The sequence below is a fragment of the Otolemur garnettii genome, unplaced genomic scaffold (assembly GCF_000181295.1).
Source record: "Otolemur garnettii isolate 467f Iridium unplaced genomic scaffold, OtoGar3 scaffold00073, whole genome shotgun sequence".
In the NCBI taxonomy this organism is placed as follows: Eukaryota; Metazoa; Chordata; class Mammalia; order Primates; family Galagidae; genus Otolemur; species Otolemur garnettii.
The window spans coordinates 8,543,691-8,556,651 of NW_003852468.1; the positions used below are offsets into that span (position 1 = coordinate 8,543,691).

Consider the following 12,961-nt stretch of genomic DNA (forward strand, 5'->3'; position numbering starts at 1 on the left):
GAGGTTGCTGTGAGCTAGGCTGACACCCTGGCACTCTAGCCTGGACAACAGAGTAAAACTCTGCCTCAAAAAAAAAATTAAATTAAATTTGTACAGCAGCATAAGCCAGCGTTTTCTCTGACATCATGTAACCTGAGGAGTTTATAGATGTGAAAGTGGTTCCGTGACTTGTATATAATTGAAAATGCCTACCTAGCCTATCACTGTATCTCCAATTACAAGGAAAAATTAATTGTAAACTTATCTTCCTCATTAATAATCAGTTCATCCTACGTTTCATATGACAATAATGTTCTTTTCCACAGAAGGCGATTATCTTTATGCTTAATTTCTGTTTCCAAACCTACAGATATTTGCATTGCAATGTTGCAGCAGTTTTGCAAACAGAAGATCCTAAACTCTTTGAGGAATTCTACTAACTCTTTGTTATGCTTTAGTGCAATGTCTATGTGAGTGTGGATTTACACGGCAAAAACTCAGTAATACAGTGTACTGAGTGCTGGCAGTGCCCATCTCCCTGAGCAGCCAGAGAGACAATAAGATTTTGCTTTTAATTGCTGATTATTTATTTATTTATTTATTTTGATACAGAATATTTTGATACTGGGTAGAGTGCTCTGTCCTCACAGCTCACAGCAACCTCAAATTCCTGGGTTCCAGTGATCATCCTCTTGTCTCAGCCTCCCAAGTAGCTGGGAATACAGACGCCTGCCTTGATGCTGGGCTGGTTTGTCTATTTTTTTTTTTTTTTTTTGAGACAGTCTCAAGCTGTCACCCTGGGTAGAGTGCCAGTGGCCTCACAGCAACCTCACACTCTAGGGCTCAAGCGATTCTCTTGCCTCAGCCTCCCGAGTAGCTGGGACTATAGATGCCTGCCACAATGCCCGGCTATTTTGTTATTGTTGTTGCAGTTGTCATTGTTGTTTAGCAGGTCCAGGCCGGGTTCGAACCCGCCAGCCTCGGTGTATGTGGCCAGTTCCCTGCCCACTGAGCTAAGGGCGCCGCCTGGTTTTTCTATTTTTAATAGAAACGGGGCCTCGCTCTTGGTCAGGCTGGTCTCCAACTCCTGAGCTCAAGCAATCCACCCGCTTTGGACTCTGCTAAGATTACAGGCATGAGCCAGGGCACCTGGCCTAATTGTTGATTTTTTAAACATTGAGTTGCTAATGAACGAACTTCAACAACGTTTTCAGAACGAGCTTTATAATTAAATGCACAAATGAAAAACTTGGTTGTAATTGCAGAGATTAGTTCTTTCAGAGCTGGGAAGGAATGCCCGAGGGAGGATGGTTATAGAATTGGGAGGGGGTCGGCGTTTGGTTTGTGCAAGTGTGCAGGGGTTGAGGCGACGGAGGAGGGGAGCGGGGGGATGCTGGGGTGCAGGGTGCACATCTGCCCAAGAGAGCCGGCAGGCGTCTCCGGGTGAGCAGTGCGGACTCCCACGACGGCCGCTTACTACCCGGCACTCTTCTCCCCACTTTATTAAGAGAAGGGGACAGCTCCGCGCGTCCCCTCTTCTCCTTCCCACCGAGGACCATCGGGGACCGTCGGGGACAGGGAGCGTGTGACGGGTCCCCTTCTGGAGCCGCGGAGCCTGCGGGAAATTCTAGGCTGGGGCGGCGTTTCGGAGACAGCGAGCTCCCAATAGCCGGCAGTGTCCACAAAATGGGCCTCAGCAGGCGACAGAGGGGCACAGTGCCGCCCGGGAGGCTTGTGACAGGTTCCCGAGTGTTGGGTCACGAGTGAGGGGCCAGTCTGGCGGGTGGGGGGGAAAGCTGCTCCTCCTGCTAGCGACTCCCAGGGCGGCTCCCGGGGCGACTCCGCGGCAGAAGGCGGAGAGCGGAGCCCCAGCGCGGATCAGCCGGACTCGACCGGTCCCGATGGGTCACCCCGCTCGGGGAGAGGCGCTCCTCCCCACCTGTCCCGCCGCCGCGGAGGCTTCTTCTTTCCAAAGCCCAGAGGGCTGCTCTCGCCCCGCAGCGCTGCCCGCTCTCGGTGCCCGGTGGCTCGCTCATCGCGTCTGAATCCCGCGTCAGGTTAATACAGAACCGGGACGCAGCGCTTCCTGCGCTCCGGGCAGGTGCGGGTGCGCCGGAGCGGGAGGGAAGGACGCGCGTGGCTTGGGTGGTCCGGACCTCCAGTTTGTGGACGCGGAGCAACTGGCGGCGAGATGGGCCTAGTGCCCCAACTCGAAACCCCGCAAGGGGCTACCGCTGGGTTTGCAAGTGCGACCGAACTCGTGCCATCTCCGTTGGCTCCGCCATCCGGAGTCCACTAGTCCAGGGCTAGTGGTGGTAATCTTGGATTCTTCTCAATGCCCGGCCTGTGGCACCCAGGGCAAGTCTCCCCGCAGGACGACAGGGGCTCTTGGGTGTGGTTGTGCTGCGGCGAGGTAAGGTGCAGAAATAGCTTAATTGGAAGCTGGCTTGAATTCAGTGCCACTGGCATCTGGATTTGCAGAAATGTAACCCCACTGCACGAATTGAGTGCTTGGGTGACAGCTAGGCAGAACTACAGCTCCCTGGGTCGCAGAAAAAGTCTCTGGGAGCAGGTGTTCCTAGAACTGGGCGCTTTCCTATACTTCTGTACTTCTCCGTAGAGAAGGCTTTGCACAGTCCGGAATTTCCAGTGTGGTTTGCAAAGCCCTTGGTGGTTTTCCAAAGTATTACTGTATGCGGCATCAAAACCACCCGTGGAGAGGGTGGGGAAGCCGCAGTAACTCAGTTGTGCAGACCTGGCTGACTCATTGATGAGTGAGTCAAATGACAGCCAAGGACAACAGGGCCCCAATGGGGGAGGAGGGACAGCCCAGGCCAAGGTAACCAGATGGATAAAGAAGGGGAGTTTTGTAGTTTGCCAGAGTCTGAATGGCACCCAATTTTCTTTTTCATCAGCACCAAAAAATGTTATTATAAACATGTTATTCAGAGGAGGGAACTTGATGAGCTACAAAATGACATAATGGTTGGGTTTTTTTGGTGGTGGTGTCAACTCATCCAAAGATGACCAGAAAGCTTGTTAGCAGAGGTGCAGAGGTAAGTTTATTAGACCTGCTGCAATAAGGGAGAATACTGCCCTGGTGGAATCTTGAGTTCTGAGAAAGAAAGGTGTGGGAAGGATACACACACACATATTAATATATATTTTATAGCAGAAATCATCTTTATTCATACCCCACTCCTACTGCCCAAGAGTCCCTTTTGTTCTAAGGCTGGGGTCTAATGAAAGGATCCTGCAGAGGGGCTGCCCCACGCAGTGCCCAGAACCTGACATCTTGGCCCTCTGGAGCATTGTCTTTTTGTTCCTGGACACCCACCCCACCCTCTGAGATGGGCAGTGCTCTGGCCCCTAGGAGCAATCAGGGTGTTGCAAGTCCCAACTACATAGATGTTAATTGTATATCATGCAAACTTCAATCATCATGTTCGAATCTGCCCTCCAAAAGGAGGAATAGGTAAGAATTATTTCACCTCACAGTAGGGAAAGATATTTGTAAGGTTTTGGATTCCGGTGTCAAATAGTTTAATACTGTGAAAGCTGTTTGGGACTGGGCAAAGATTGTGACGTCATAGTTTTGGATTAGTGGACAAGGCAAGGGTCTCTAAATGAATCTTGACAAGTAAATTATTTGACAAGCAAACTGTTTTCCCAGATGAACAACTGGTCTAAAAAAATTCAGCTTAAAGTAATTCATGACAAAAACAGTGATTTATTAGTTTATACCTTAATACCCCTGGGCAAGAATTTCCTGGAAAAATTAAATCATGTTGACACTGATGGTGTCAGTTCTCAGTCCTGATTGTTAAGCTATGTGGATGCAAATGATTTCAATTATCTTTTCCCATCTCCACCCGGATCCCCACTGGGCATTCTTCAGCCTGAACTAGACCATTACCATCTGGATTTAATATCAGTTGAGATATTATTACTATTGGGGTGTTGTAATTGCTTATCAAGATTCTAGTGGTGATTATTTGAACCTCTGCAAGTGTCAGATTTCTTTCCCTAAAACTTGATTTATTTGATGAGAGGGAAACTCCTTGATATCATTTAAATCACACATTTGTGGCTCTAATGCCTTTAACCAATACACATCCTCTATTAGATTTTTTTTTTTTTTTTTTTTTGGCAGGGGCTGGGTTTGAACCCGTCAGCTCCAGCATATGGGGCCGGTGCCCTACTCCTTTGAGCCACAGGCGCCGCCCTCCTATTAGATTTCTTAACTGCGAGATTAGGAATATATAAAGATAATACGGGTGTGATAAGTATGAGGCTTTCAAATCTTGGTTTTAGTCCTTTATTAACTTCCACTTTTAATGGTTATTGTACAAGTTTAGATAGAGCTCTGGATGGGTCAATCTAACCGAGAAAAATTCAGCCTCAATAATCCTGAAGGTTTCAGTGGAATTTTTGGCCCCCCAAGATCCTGGCACCCGGCTTGGCGCCTGTGGCTCAAGCGGCTAAGGCGCCAGCCACATACACCTAAGGTGGCAGGTTCGAATCCCCAGCCCGGGCCCACCAAACAACAATGATGGCTGCAACCAAAAAATGGCCAGGCGTTGTGGCGGGTGCCTGTGGTCCCAGCTACTTGGGAGGCTGAGGCAGGAGACTCTCTTGAGCCCAGGAGTTGGAGGTTGCTGTGAGCTGTGATGCCATGGCACTCTACCCAGGGGGATAGCTTGAGGCTCTGTCTCAAAAAAAAAAAAAAGATCCTGGCATCCTGTGGAGATCTTTAGTTTGGACCTTTTCTAAATACAAGGTGGTCTGGGGATGCCATTTGCACAGCAAATCTCTTGCTAGTAAGTTGGTGAATGTTACAAGCAGAAGCAACATGATAGGAATTACCTTTTATCACTGTCCCTCTGGAAACTTGGTCTAAAATACAAGGTAGGACAGGAGGGAAGAAGCAGGGAGCTCAGTTAGGAGGGTAGTACAATAATGCAAGGGAGAGATGATAACGAGTTAGGCTGGGCTGTTAGCAGTGTGGGTGATAAGAGCAATTAGATTTTGGTATATATTTTATGGTAGAAGAGATAGGATTTGCTGAGAACTGGATGTAGGAAATGAAATAAAGGGAAGAATCAAGTATTGTTCCAGGATTTTAGCCTGAACAACTGAAGAATTAATTTATTTAATGAGAGAGGAGAAAAGCTTTTGGAAATGGGAAAATAGCTCAGTTTTAGATACATTAAGTTTGAGATGGCTATTAAATTTCCAAGTACCTATTAAATAGACCATTTGAAATGGGAGGAAGATTAGACGGGTGGTATAAAATTGGGGAGTCATCAGCACATAAATGGGCTCTTTGAGAAGCAGATTTTGAAGCAAGGTTTAGTGTTTAGGATGTTTAATGGAGAATGACATTGGACACAACATCCCTGGATGGCAGGTGGAGGAAGCAGGATTGAGCAACAACCAGGATGCAGGCCTGATGCCAGTAGATGATCCCAGTGGGGAGCCTGGGAGGGGAATGGCCTGTCAGAGTTGTCCTACATGGAGTTGAAAGAAAAAGACAGTCTGTGAAGCTGAGGCCAGTGGATCACTTGGGGTCAAGAGTTCGAGACCAGCCTGAGCAAGAGGGAGACCCTGTCTCTGCTAAAAATAGAAAAATCAACCAGATGTTGTGGCAAGTACCTATAGTTCCAGCTACTCAGGAGGCCAAGGTAAGAGGAACTCTTGGGCTTAAGAGTTTGTAGTTGCTATTGAGCTGTGATGCCATGGTACTCTTATTTAGATTGAGACCCTGTATCAAAAAAAAAAAAAAAAAGAAAAGAAAGAAAGAAGAAACAAAAGCCCTTTATCCTCTCATCTCAACAAGTTATTAAATGTTGGCCATGTTCAGTAAGACGTGGCCTTGGGTAAGATGGATATCTGAAGCCAAAATAATCCCTGTTAGAACAGCCAAATAAAAGCTAATGGAAGCTGATGAGCAAAGAAAAAAAAAAAGGTATGTGCATAATTTTTGTGACATCTGCCACCATAGTGGTCCTTATATGATAATCATAATTATGTAGCAGCCTGTTTCAAGACCCTTTTAATATCATCAAGCAGGTCCCAAGTTTGTGATCATTAATATAGAAAATGTACGTATATTGAAGTAATAATAATAATAAGTCTTTCATTGGAGGCAGGACACAAGTATAAGAGGGACTTCATCTAACAAATGCAATCAATATAACCTAATTCTTTGTAAACTCAGTGAATCCCAAACAATAAAAAAAATAAGTCTTTGGGTTTTTTTTATGTTTTTATTGTAAAAGTGAAAGAAAAGTGGCAACATAAGACTGCTGAGATATGTGACATTGTATTTGAGAAACTAATGCATCAAAAAAAGTTCATTGGAAAAACTGGCCAGATACCTCATCAATAACATTTCTTGATCTGTGGTGAGTAAAGAATGTCACTTTCTGGCTGGGTGCCCACAGCCCAGTGGTTAGGTTGCCAGCCACGTGTATCAAGGCTGGTGGGTTCGAATCCTGCCTGGGCCTGCTAAACACACAAGTAATAAAATAGCTGGGAATTGTGGCAGGTGCCTGTAGTCCCAGTTACTATGGAGGCTGAGGCAAGAGAATAGCTTGAGCCCAAGAGTTTGAGGCTGCTGTGAGCTATGACATCATAGCACTCTATAGAGGGGGACCAAGTGACACTCTGTCTCAGTTAAAAAAAAAAAAAAAAGAATGCCACTTTCTGACAGATCCAGGAACTTCAAGTTGCTTTGAGACCTCAAGAAAAGAGGAATTTTACCAAGTGCATGCATGTGTCTAATGGCACAGATGAAACCCTGACTTGACTGGAGAGGCTTTCAAGTCTAACCTGAGATTCCTTATAAAAGGTTCCAGCAAAGACAATTTTTTTCAGTTTTTTATTAAATCTTTTTAAAAATTTGTTTTTCAATGGAAAAGTAAATTTATTTCGGGTTAATATGAAGATACAAACACCCAGGTCCAAATAGTTGATTTTATTAGGTAGAATCCCTCTTGTGGTTATGTCCCACACTCAAAAGGTATGCCAAATACCCCCGCACCATGCCCAGAGAGCACCCAATCCCCTCCCCTCTCCCATTCCCTCATTACCCCTCCCCCAACATGAATGGAAATGAGTTTAGATGCAGGCTTCATGTTAGTATGTTAGTGTTGAGTACACTGGATAATTGCTTTTCTATTCTTGTGATACTTTACTAAGAAGAATGTGTTTCAACTCCATCCAGGATATTACAAAAGTGGTGAAGTCACCACTTTTTTTTTTTTTGAGACAGAGCCTCAAGCTGTCCCCCTGGGTAGAGTGCTGTGGCATCCCAGCTCACAGCAACCTCCAACTCCTGGGCTCAAGTGAGTCTCCTGCCTCAGCCTCCCAAGTAGCTGGGACCACAGGCACCCACCACAACGCCCAGCTATTTTTTTTTTTTGGTTGCAGCCATCATTGTTGTTTGGCGGCCCAGGCTGGATTCAAACCCACCACCTTAGGTGTATGTGGCTGGTGACTTAGCCACTTGAGCCACAGGCGCTGAGCCGAAGTCACCACTTTTTATGGCTAAATAGTATTCCATGGTGTGCATATGCAACAATTTGTTAATCTATTCCTGAGTTGATGGGCATTTAGGTTGTTTCCATGTCTTGGTGACTGTAAATTGAGCCGCAATAAACAGTCTAGTGCAAATGTCCTTATGATAAAACGATTTATTTTCTTCTGGGTAGATGCCTAATAGTAGGATTGTGGGGTCAAATGGGAGATCTAATTTGAGTTCTTTGACGATACTTCATAATTCTTTATAAAAGAGCTGGATTAGTTTGCAGTCCCATCAAGAGTGTAAACGTGTTCCCCTCTCTCTACATCCATGCCAGCATCTGCAGCTTTAGGACTTTGTGATGTGGGCCATTCTCACTGGGGTTAGGTGATGTCTCAGGGTGGTTTTGATTTTCATTTCTCTGATGATTAAGGACAATGACCATTTTGTCATATGTTTGTTAGCTATTCATCTGTCTTCCTCACAGAAGGTCCTTTTTATGTCTCTTGCCCAGTGGTAGATGGGATTATTGGCTCTTTTTTGTTGATTAATTTGAGTTCTCTGTAGATTCTAGTTATCAACCCTTTGTCAGATTCACAATATGCAAACCACTTTTCCCATTCTGAAGGTTGTCTATTTGCTTTGGTTGTTGTCTCCTTAGCTGTACAGAAGCTTTTCAGTTTAATTAAGTCCCATTTATTTATTTTTGTTGTTGTTGTAGTTGCCACAGAAGTCTTCTTTATAAAATTTTTCCCCAGGCTGATAATTTCAAGTGTTTCCCCACACTTTCTTTCAGGATTTTTTTTTTTTTTTTTTGCAGTTTTTGGCTAGGGCTGGGTTTGAACCCGCCACCTCTGGCATATGGGGCCAGCGCCCTACTCCTTTCAGCCACAGGCACCGCCCTCTTTCAGGATTTTTATTGTCACGCCTTAGATTTAAATCTTTTACTGGGCTCAGCACCCATAGCTCAGTGGGTAGGGTGCCGATCACATATACCGGGGCTGGTAGGTTTGAACCCATCCCAGGCCTGCTAAATAATGACAACTACAATAAAAAAAAATAGCTGGGCATTGTGATGGGTGCCTGTAGCCCCAGCTACTTGGGAGGCTAAGACAAGAGAATCACTTCAGCCTAAGAGTTTAAGGTTGTTGTAAGCTGTGACACCATGACATTCTACTGAGGGTGTGACATAGGAGACTGTCTCAAAAAAAAAAAAAAAAAGACTGAAACTAGACCTGCACCTTTCACCACTTACAAAAATTGATGCAAGATGGATAGAAAAAAAAAATTTTTTTGAGACAGAGTGTCAGTATGTCACCCTCAGTAGAGTGAGTGCCATGGTGCCACAATTCACAGCAACCTCAAACTCTTGGGCTGAAGTGATTCTCTTGCCTCAGCCTCCCAAGTAGCTAGGACTACAGGCACTAGCCACAATACCTGGCTATTTTTTGGTTGCAGTTGTCATTGTTGTTCAGCAGGCCCAGGCTGGGCTCAAACCCACCAGCCTCAGTGTATGTGGTCGGCCCCTTACTCACTGAGCTATGGGTGCTGAGCCCAGTTTCAGTCTTTTACATGTGGTTATCCAGTTCTTCCAGCACCATTTATTAAATAGGGATTATTTTCCCTAGTGTGTGCTGTTGTTTAGTTTATCAAAGATGAGGTGCCTGTAAGACATTAGTTTCATCTCATCATTTTCTATTTGGTTCCAAGTGTCTATGTCTCTGTTTTTGTGCCAATACCATGCTGTTTTGATTACTATGGACTTGTAATACAGCCTAAAGCAGGGGTCCTCAAACTTTTTAAACAGGGGACCAGGCTCAGCGCCTGTGGCTCAAGCGGCTAAGGCGCCAGGCACATACACCTAAGGTGGCGGGTTCGAATCCCCAGCCCGGGCCGCCAAACAAACAAACAATGATGGCTGCAACCAAAAAATAGCCAGGCGTTGTGGCAGGCACCTGTAGTCCCAGCTACTTGGGAGGCTGAGGCAGGAGACTCGCTTGAGCCCAGGAGCTGGAGGTTGCTGTGAGTGTGATGCCATGGCACTCTACTCAGGGGGATAGCTTGAGGCTCCGTCTCAAAAAACAAACAAACAAATAAACAGGGGACCAGTTCACTGTCCCTCAGACCGTTGGAGGGCCAGACTGCGGGCCCTGGGACAAGTCGGCTGCTAGGCAGCGGCGGCAAAAACACCCTGCAGGCTGGATAAATGTCCTAGGCGGGCCACATGTGGCCCGCAGGCCATAGTTTGAAGACGCCTGGCCTAAAGTCTGATAGGGTGATGCCCCTGGCTTTGTTTTTATTACTAAGGATTGCTTGGCTATAGGGTTTTTTTTTTTTCTGGTTGCATATGATTTGAAGAACTATTTTTTCCCAAATCTTCAAAGTATGATGTTGGTATTTTAATGAGGATTGCATTGAATCTGTAGATTGCACAAAGCCAATTTTAAAAGAAAAAAAGCCTAGATGGCTAATAATTATTCTTAATGCACTTCATGCAAATAATGAGACCCAGTATACTGAGAGTAGATTTTATTTTGGAAAGTAAATTGATCCTGCTGTGGTTTGTCTTTAATAAAATGGGAAATTAGAGAAAAAAATAAGAAACCAGAGACCCCCTATATTAGATTCCAGCCTTATCTGCAGCTGTTTCCTAGATCATCAGGCAGTGCTGGATCTCCCGTGGGCTACCCTGGAAGGAATCTGTGTAGTATTAAACACTATCTGCTGTGTCTATATAGATACATCAGGAGAAATTTGAACTTGAATAAAAATTTCCCAGTACGTGGTAGGATTGCAACAGGGCCTCACTAGTGGCCCCACACCCAACTGATTTTCAGGAATATTCACTTGAATTACCCAGAACTCCAAATCAGTTCTACAGGGACTCTTAAAGCTAAGTATTATCATGAGAAATGTGCTAAGGCTATAAATAAGAATACTTATTTCTCATCGTGCAAACCTTAGTCTCAAAACCCAGGACTTGTAAATATTTATAGGTGATGGCTAAATGGTTTCATTCTCTTATCCTAGGCACAGCCCTGACCACAACCCTGGGCACAGCCCTGTCAGTGTAAAGAAGCCAGTTTGGGCCTTTGTTTCTCACAGGTTCAAGACCAACCTGCGCCAGAGTGAGACCCCATCTCTAAAAATAGCTGGGCATTGTGGTGGGCACCTGTAGTCCCAGCTACTCCAGAGGCTGAGGCAAGAGAATCACTTGAGCCCAGGAGTTTGAGGTTGCTATGAGCTATGACACCATGGCACTCTACCCAGGGTGACAAAGTGAGACTCTTTTTCAAAAACAAGTAAAAATAAAAATAAAATCTATTTCATACTATGAAATGTAGTCATAGGAGTAGGGAATGACAGCACATGTAGTGAGAATACGATGGAGTCATTCAGGCTGGAGCTGGTTGGTGTAGGTCCCACCTGACCTTCACCACGTGTCTCCCATTCTTGCTGTTTTATAAATTCAGCTTTAACCTAAATGTGTGTATCTTAGGCCAAGTGCAGTGACTCACGCCTATAAATAAACCTAGAACTCTGGGAGGCTGAGGTGGGTAGATTGCTTGAGCATAGGAGTTTGAGATGAGCCTGAGTGAGAACAAGAACCCGTCTCTACTAAAAATAGAAAAACCAGCCAGGCATTGTGGTTGGCACCTGTAGTCCCAACTACTTGGGAGGCTGATGCAAGACGACCACTTGTGCCCAAGAGGTTGAGGTTGCTGTGAGCTATGACACCATGGCACTACACCCAGGGCACAGAGACTCTGTCTCAAACAAACAAACAAACAAACAAACCACAATTGTGTATCTTAAGTAGTTTAGCAAATTAATTTTGGAGATTAACTTTTTTTGTTTGTTTGTTTGGGTTTTTGTTGTTGTTGTTGTTGTTTTTAGTGTAGACTGAAAGGGGTTGTCAGAGGTGTACGAAGAGATGAAAGCAGAGTATGGAGAGGTTCAGGCCAGGCTTAATGAAAGGGACAAAGACCCAAGGGAGTTGAAGGCCTCTTTTTCTAGAGGGCTATAGGGTGTGGATAGATTACACTACTTGTTGGAGGATTCTGGTGGGCTGGGGTCCTTTCTGCAGCACAAGCCTTCGGAGCAGGGCTAGCTAAGCTCCTTGTGGTCTTTAGTTCCAAGAAGGAAGGAGGAAAAGGGGGGGGAAGGTTTGTGTGAGGCCAAGTTAGACTCCTAACAGAGATCTGCTCTTAAGAGGAAATTGTGAGAGGATTTCTTTACCTTTTAGGTAATTGGTCCAGGAAATGGACTCTGTTTATCAAGATGATTGCCCATGTCTCATGTTGTCTTTTCTTTTTTTTTTTTTAGACAGAGCCTCAAGCTGTCCCCCTGGGTAGAGTGCTATGGCATCACAGCTCACAGCAACCTCTAACTCCTGGGCTCAAGCGAGTCTCCTGCCTCAGTCTCCCAAGTAGCTGGGACCACAGGTGCCCGCCACAATGCCTGGCTATTTTTTGGTTGCAGCCGTCATTGTTGTTTGGTGGGCTCAGGCTGGATTCAAACCCGCCACCTTAGGTGTATGTGGCTGGCGCCTTAGCCGCTTGAGCCTCAGGCACCGAGCCGTCTCGTGTTGTCTTTATTAGGACTCTGATCACTTAAGAAAACTTAGTACTCTTCTAATGAGCTAAGATTTTTCCTACAGCTATATAACTTTCTGCATTTGCCTTTAAAGTCTCTAATTATCACTCTGATTCAATGAATGACTATCATGTCACACTGACCCGTGATCCGATTATATTTCGAAGTGTTTTAAACCTTTGATACTTTTGATAAACTTTACAAAATGAAATCTAAATTAAGTCTCTTTCTTGATCTCAAATTACTTTTGAGATTTTCCAGGCAGGCACTTAGAACATCTCAAAAGGATCTGCCTCTCTCCATATAAAAAGAGAGATATGTGTATTAACTTGTGAGACTTATTTGATATATTAAGTAATATAGGAAGGACTGTCAAACAATAAACCACCTTTGAGTTATATTTGTATGAAGATGTTAACTATGTGTTCTAGAAATGGTATGAAATTCTTAGAAATATAATCATACCATTGGACTGGGTAAGAATTCCCACAATTCTTTTTTTTTTTTTTTGAGACAGAGTCTCATTCTGTCCTCCTTGGTAGAGTGCTGTGGCGTCATAGCTCACAGCAACCTCAAACTTTTGGGCTCAAGCAATCCTCTGGCCTCAGCCTCCCAAGTAGCTGGGACTACAGGCACCCACCACAACACCCAGCTACTTTGTGAGATACATTCTCACTCTTGCTCAGGCTGGTCTCAAACTCCTGCAATCAAGCAATCCATCCACCTCAGCCTCCCCGAGTGCTAGTATTGCAGGCATGAGCCACTATGCCTGGCCTAGAATTCCCACAATTCTAATAAAGGAACTGGTTTTATAAAACTACCAATCCAACATCAAGAATTAATTGAATGCCAAAAAAAAAA

At 44.9% G+C, this 12,961-nt stretch overlaps 1 non-coding gene across 1 annotated transcript; it reads right to left on the reverse strand.

Annotated features, from left to right (window-relative positions):
* Positions 1-3,339: 3,339 nt before the first annotated feature.
* Positions 3,340-3,477, reverse strand: LOC111726632. Its single transcript, XR_002774367.1, has one exon. It is a non-coding gene; the product is annotated as a U8 small nucleolar RNA (small nucleolar RNA).
* Between the last annotated feature and the right edge of the window lie 9,484 nt (positions 3,478-12,961).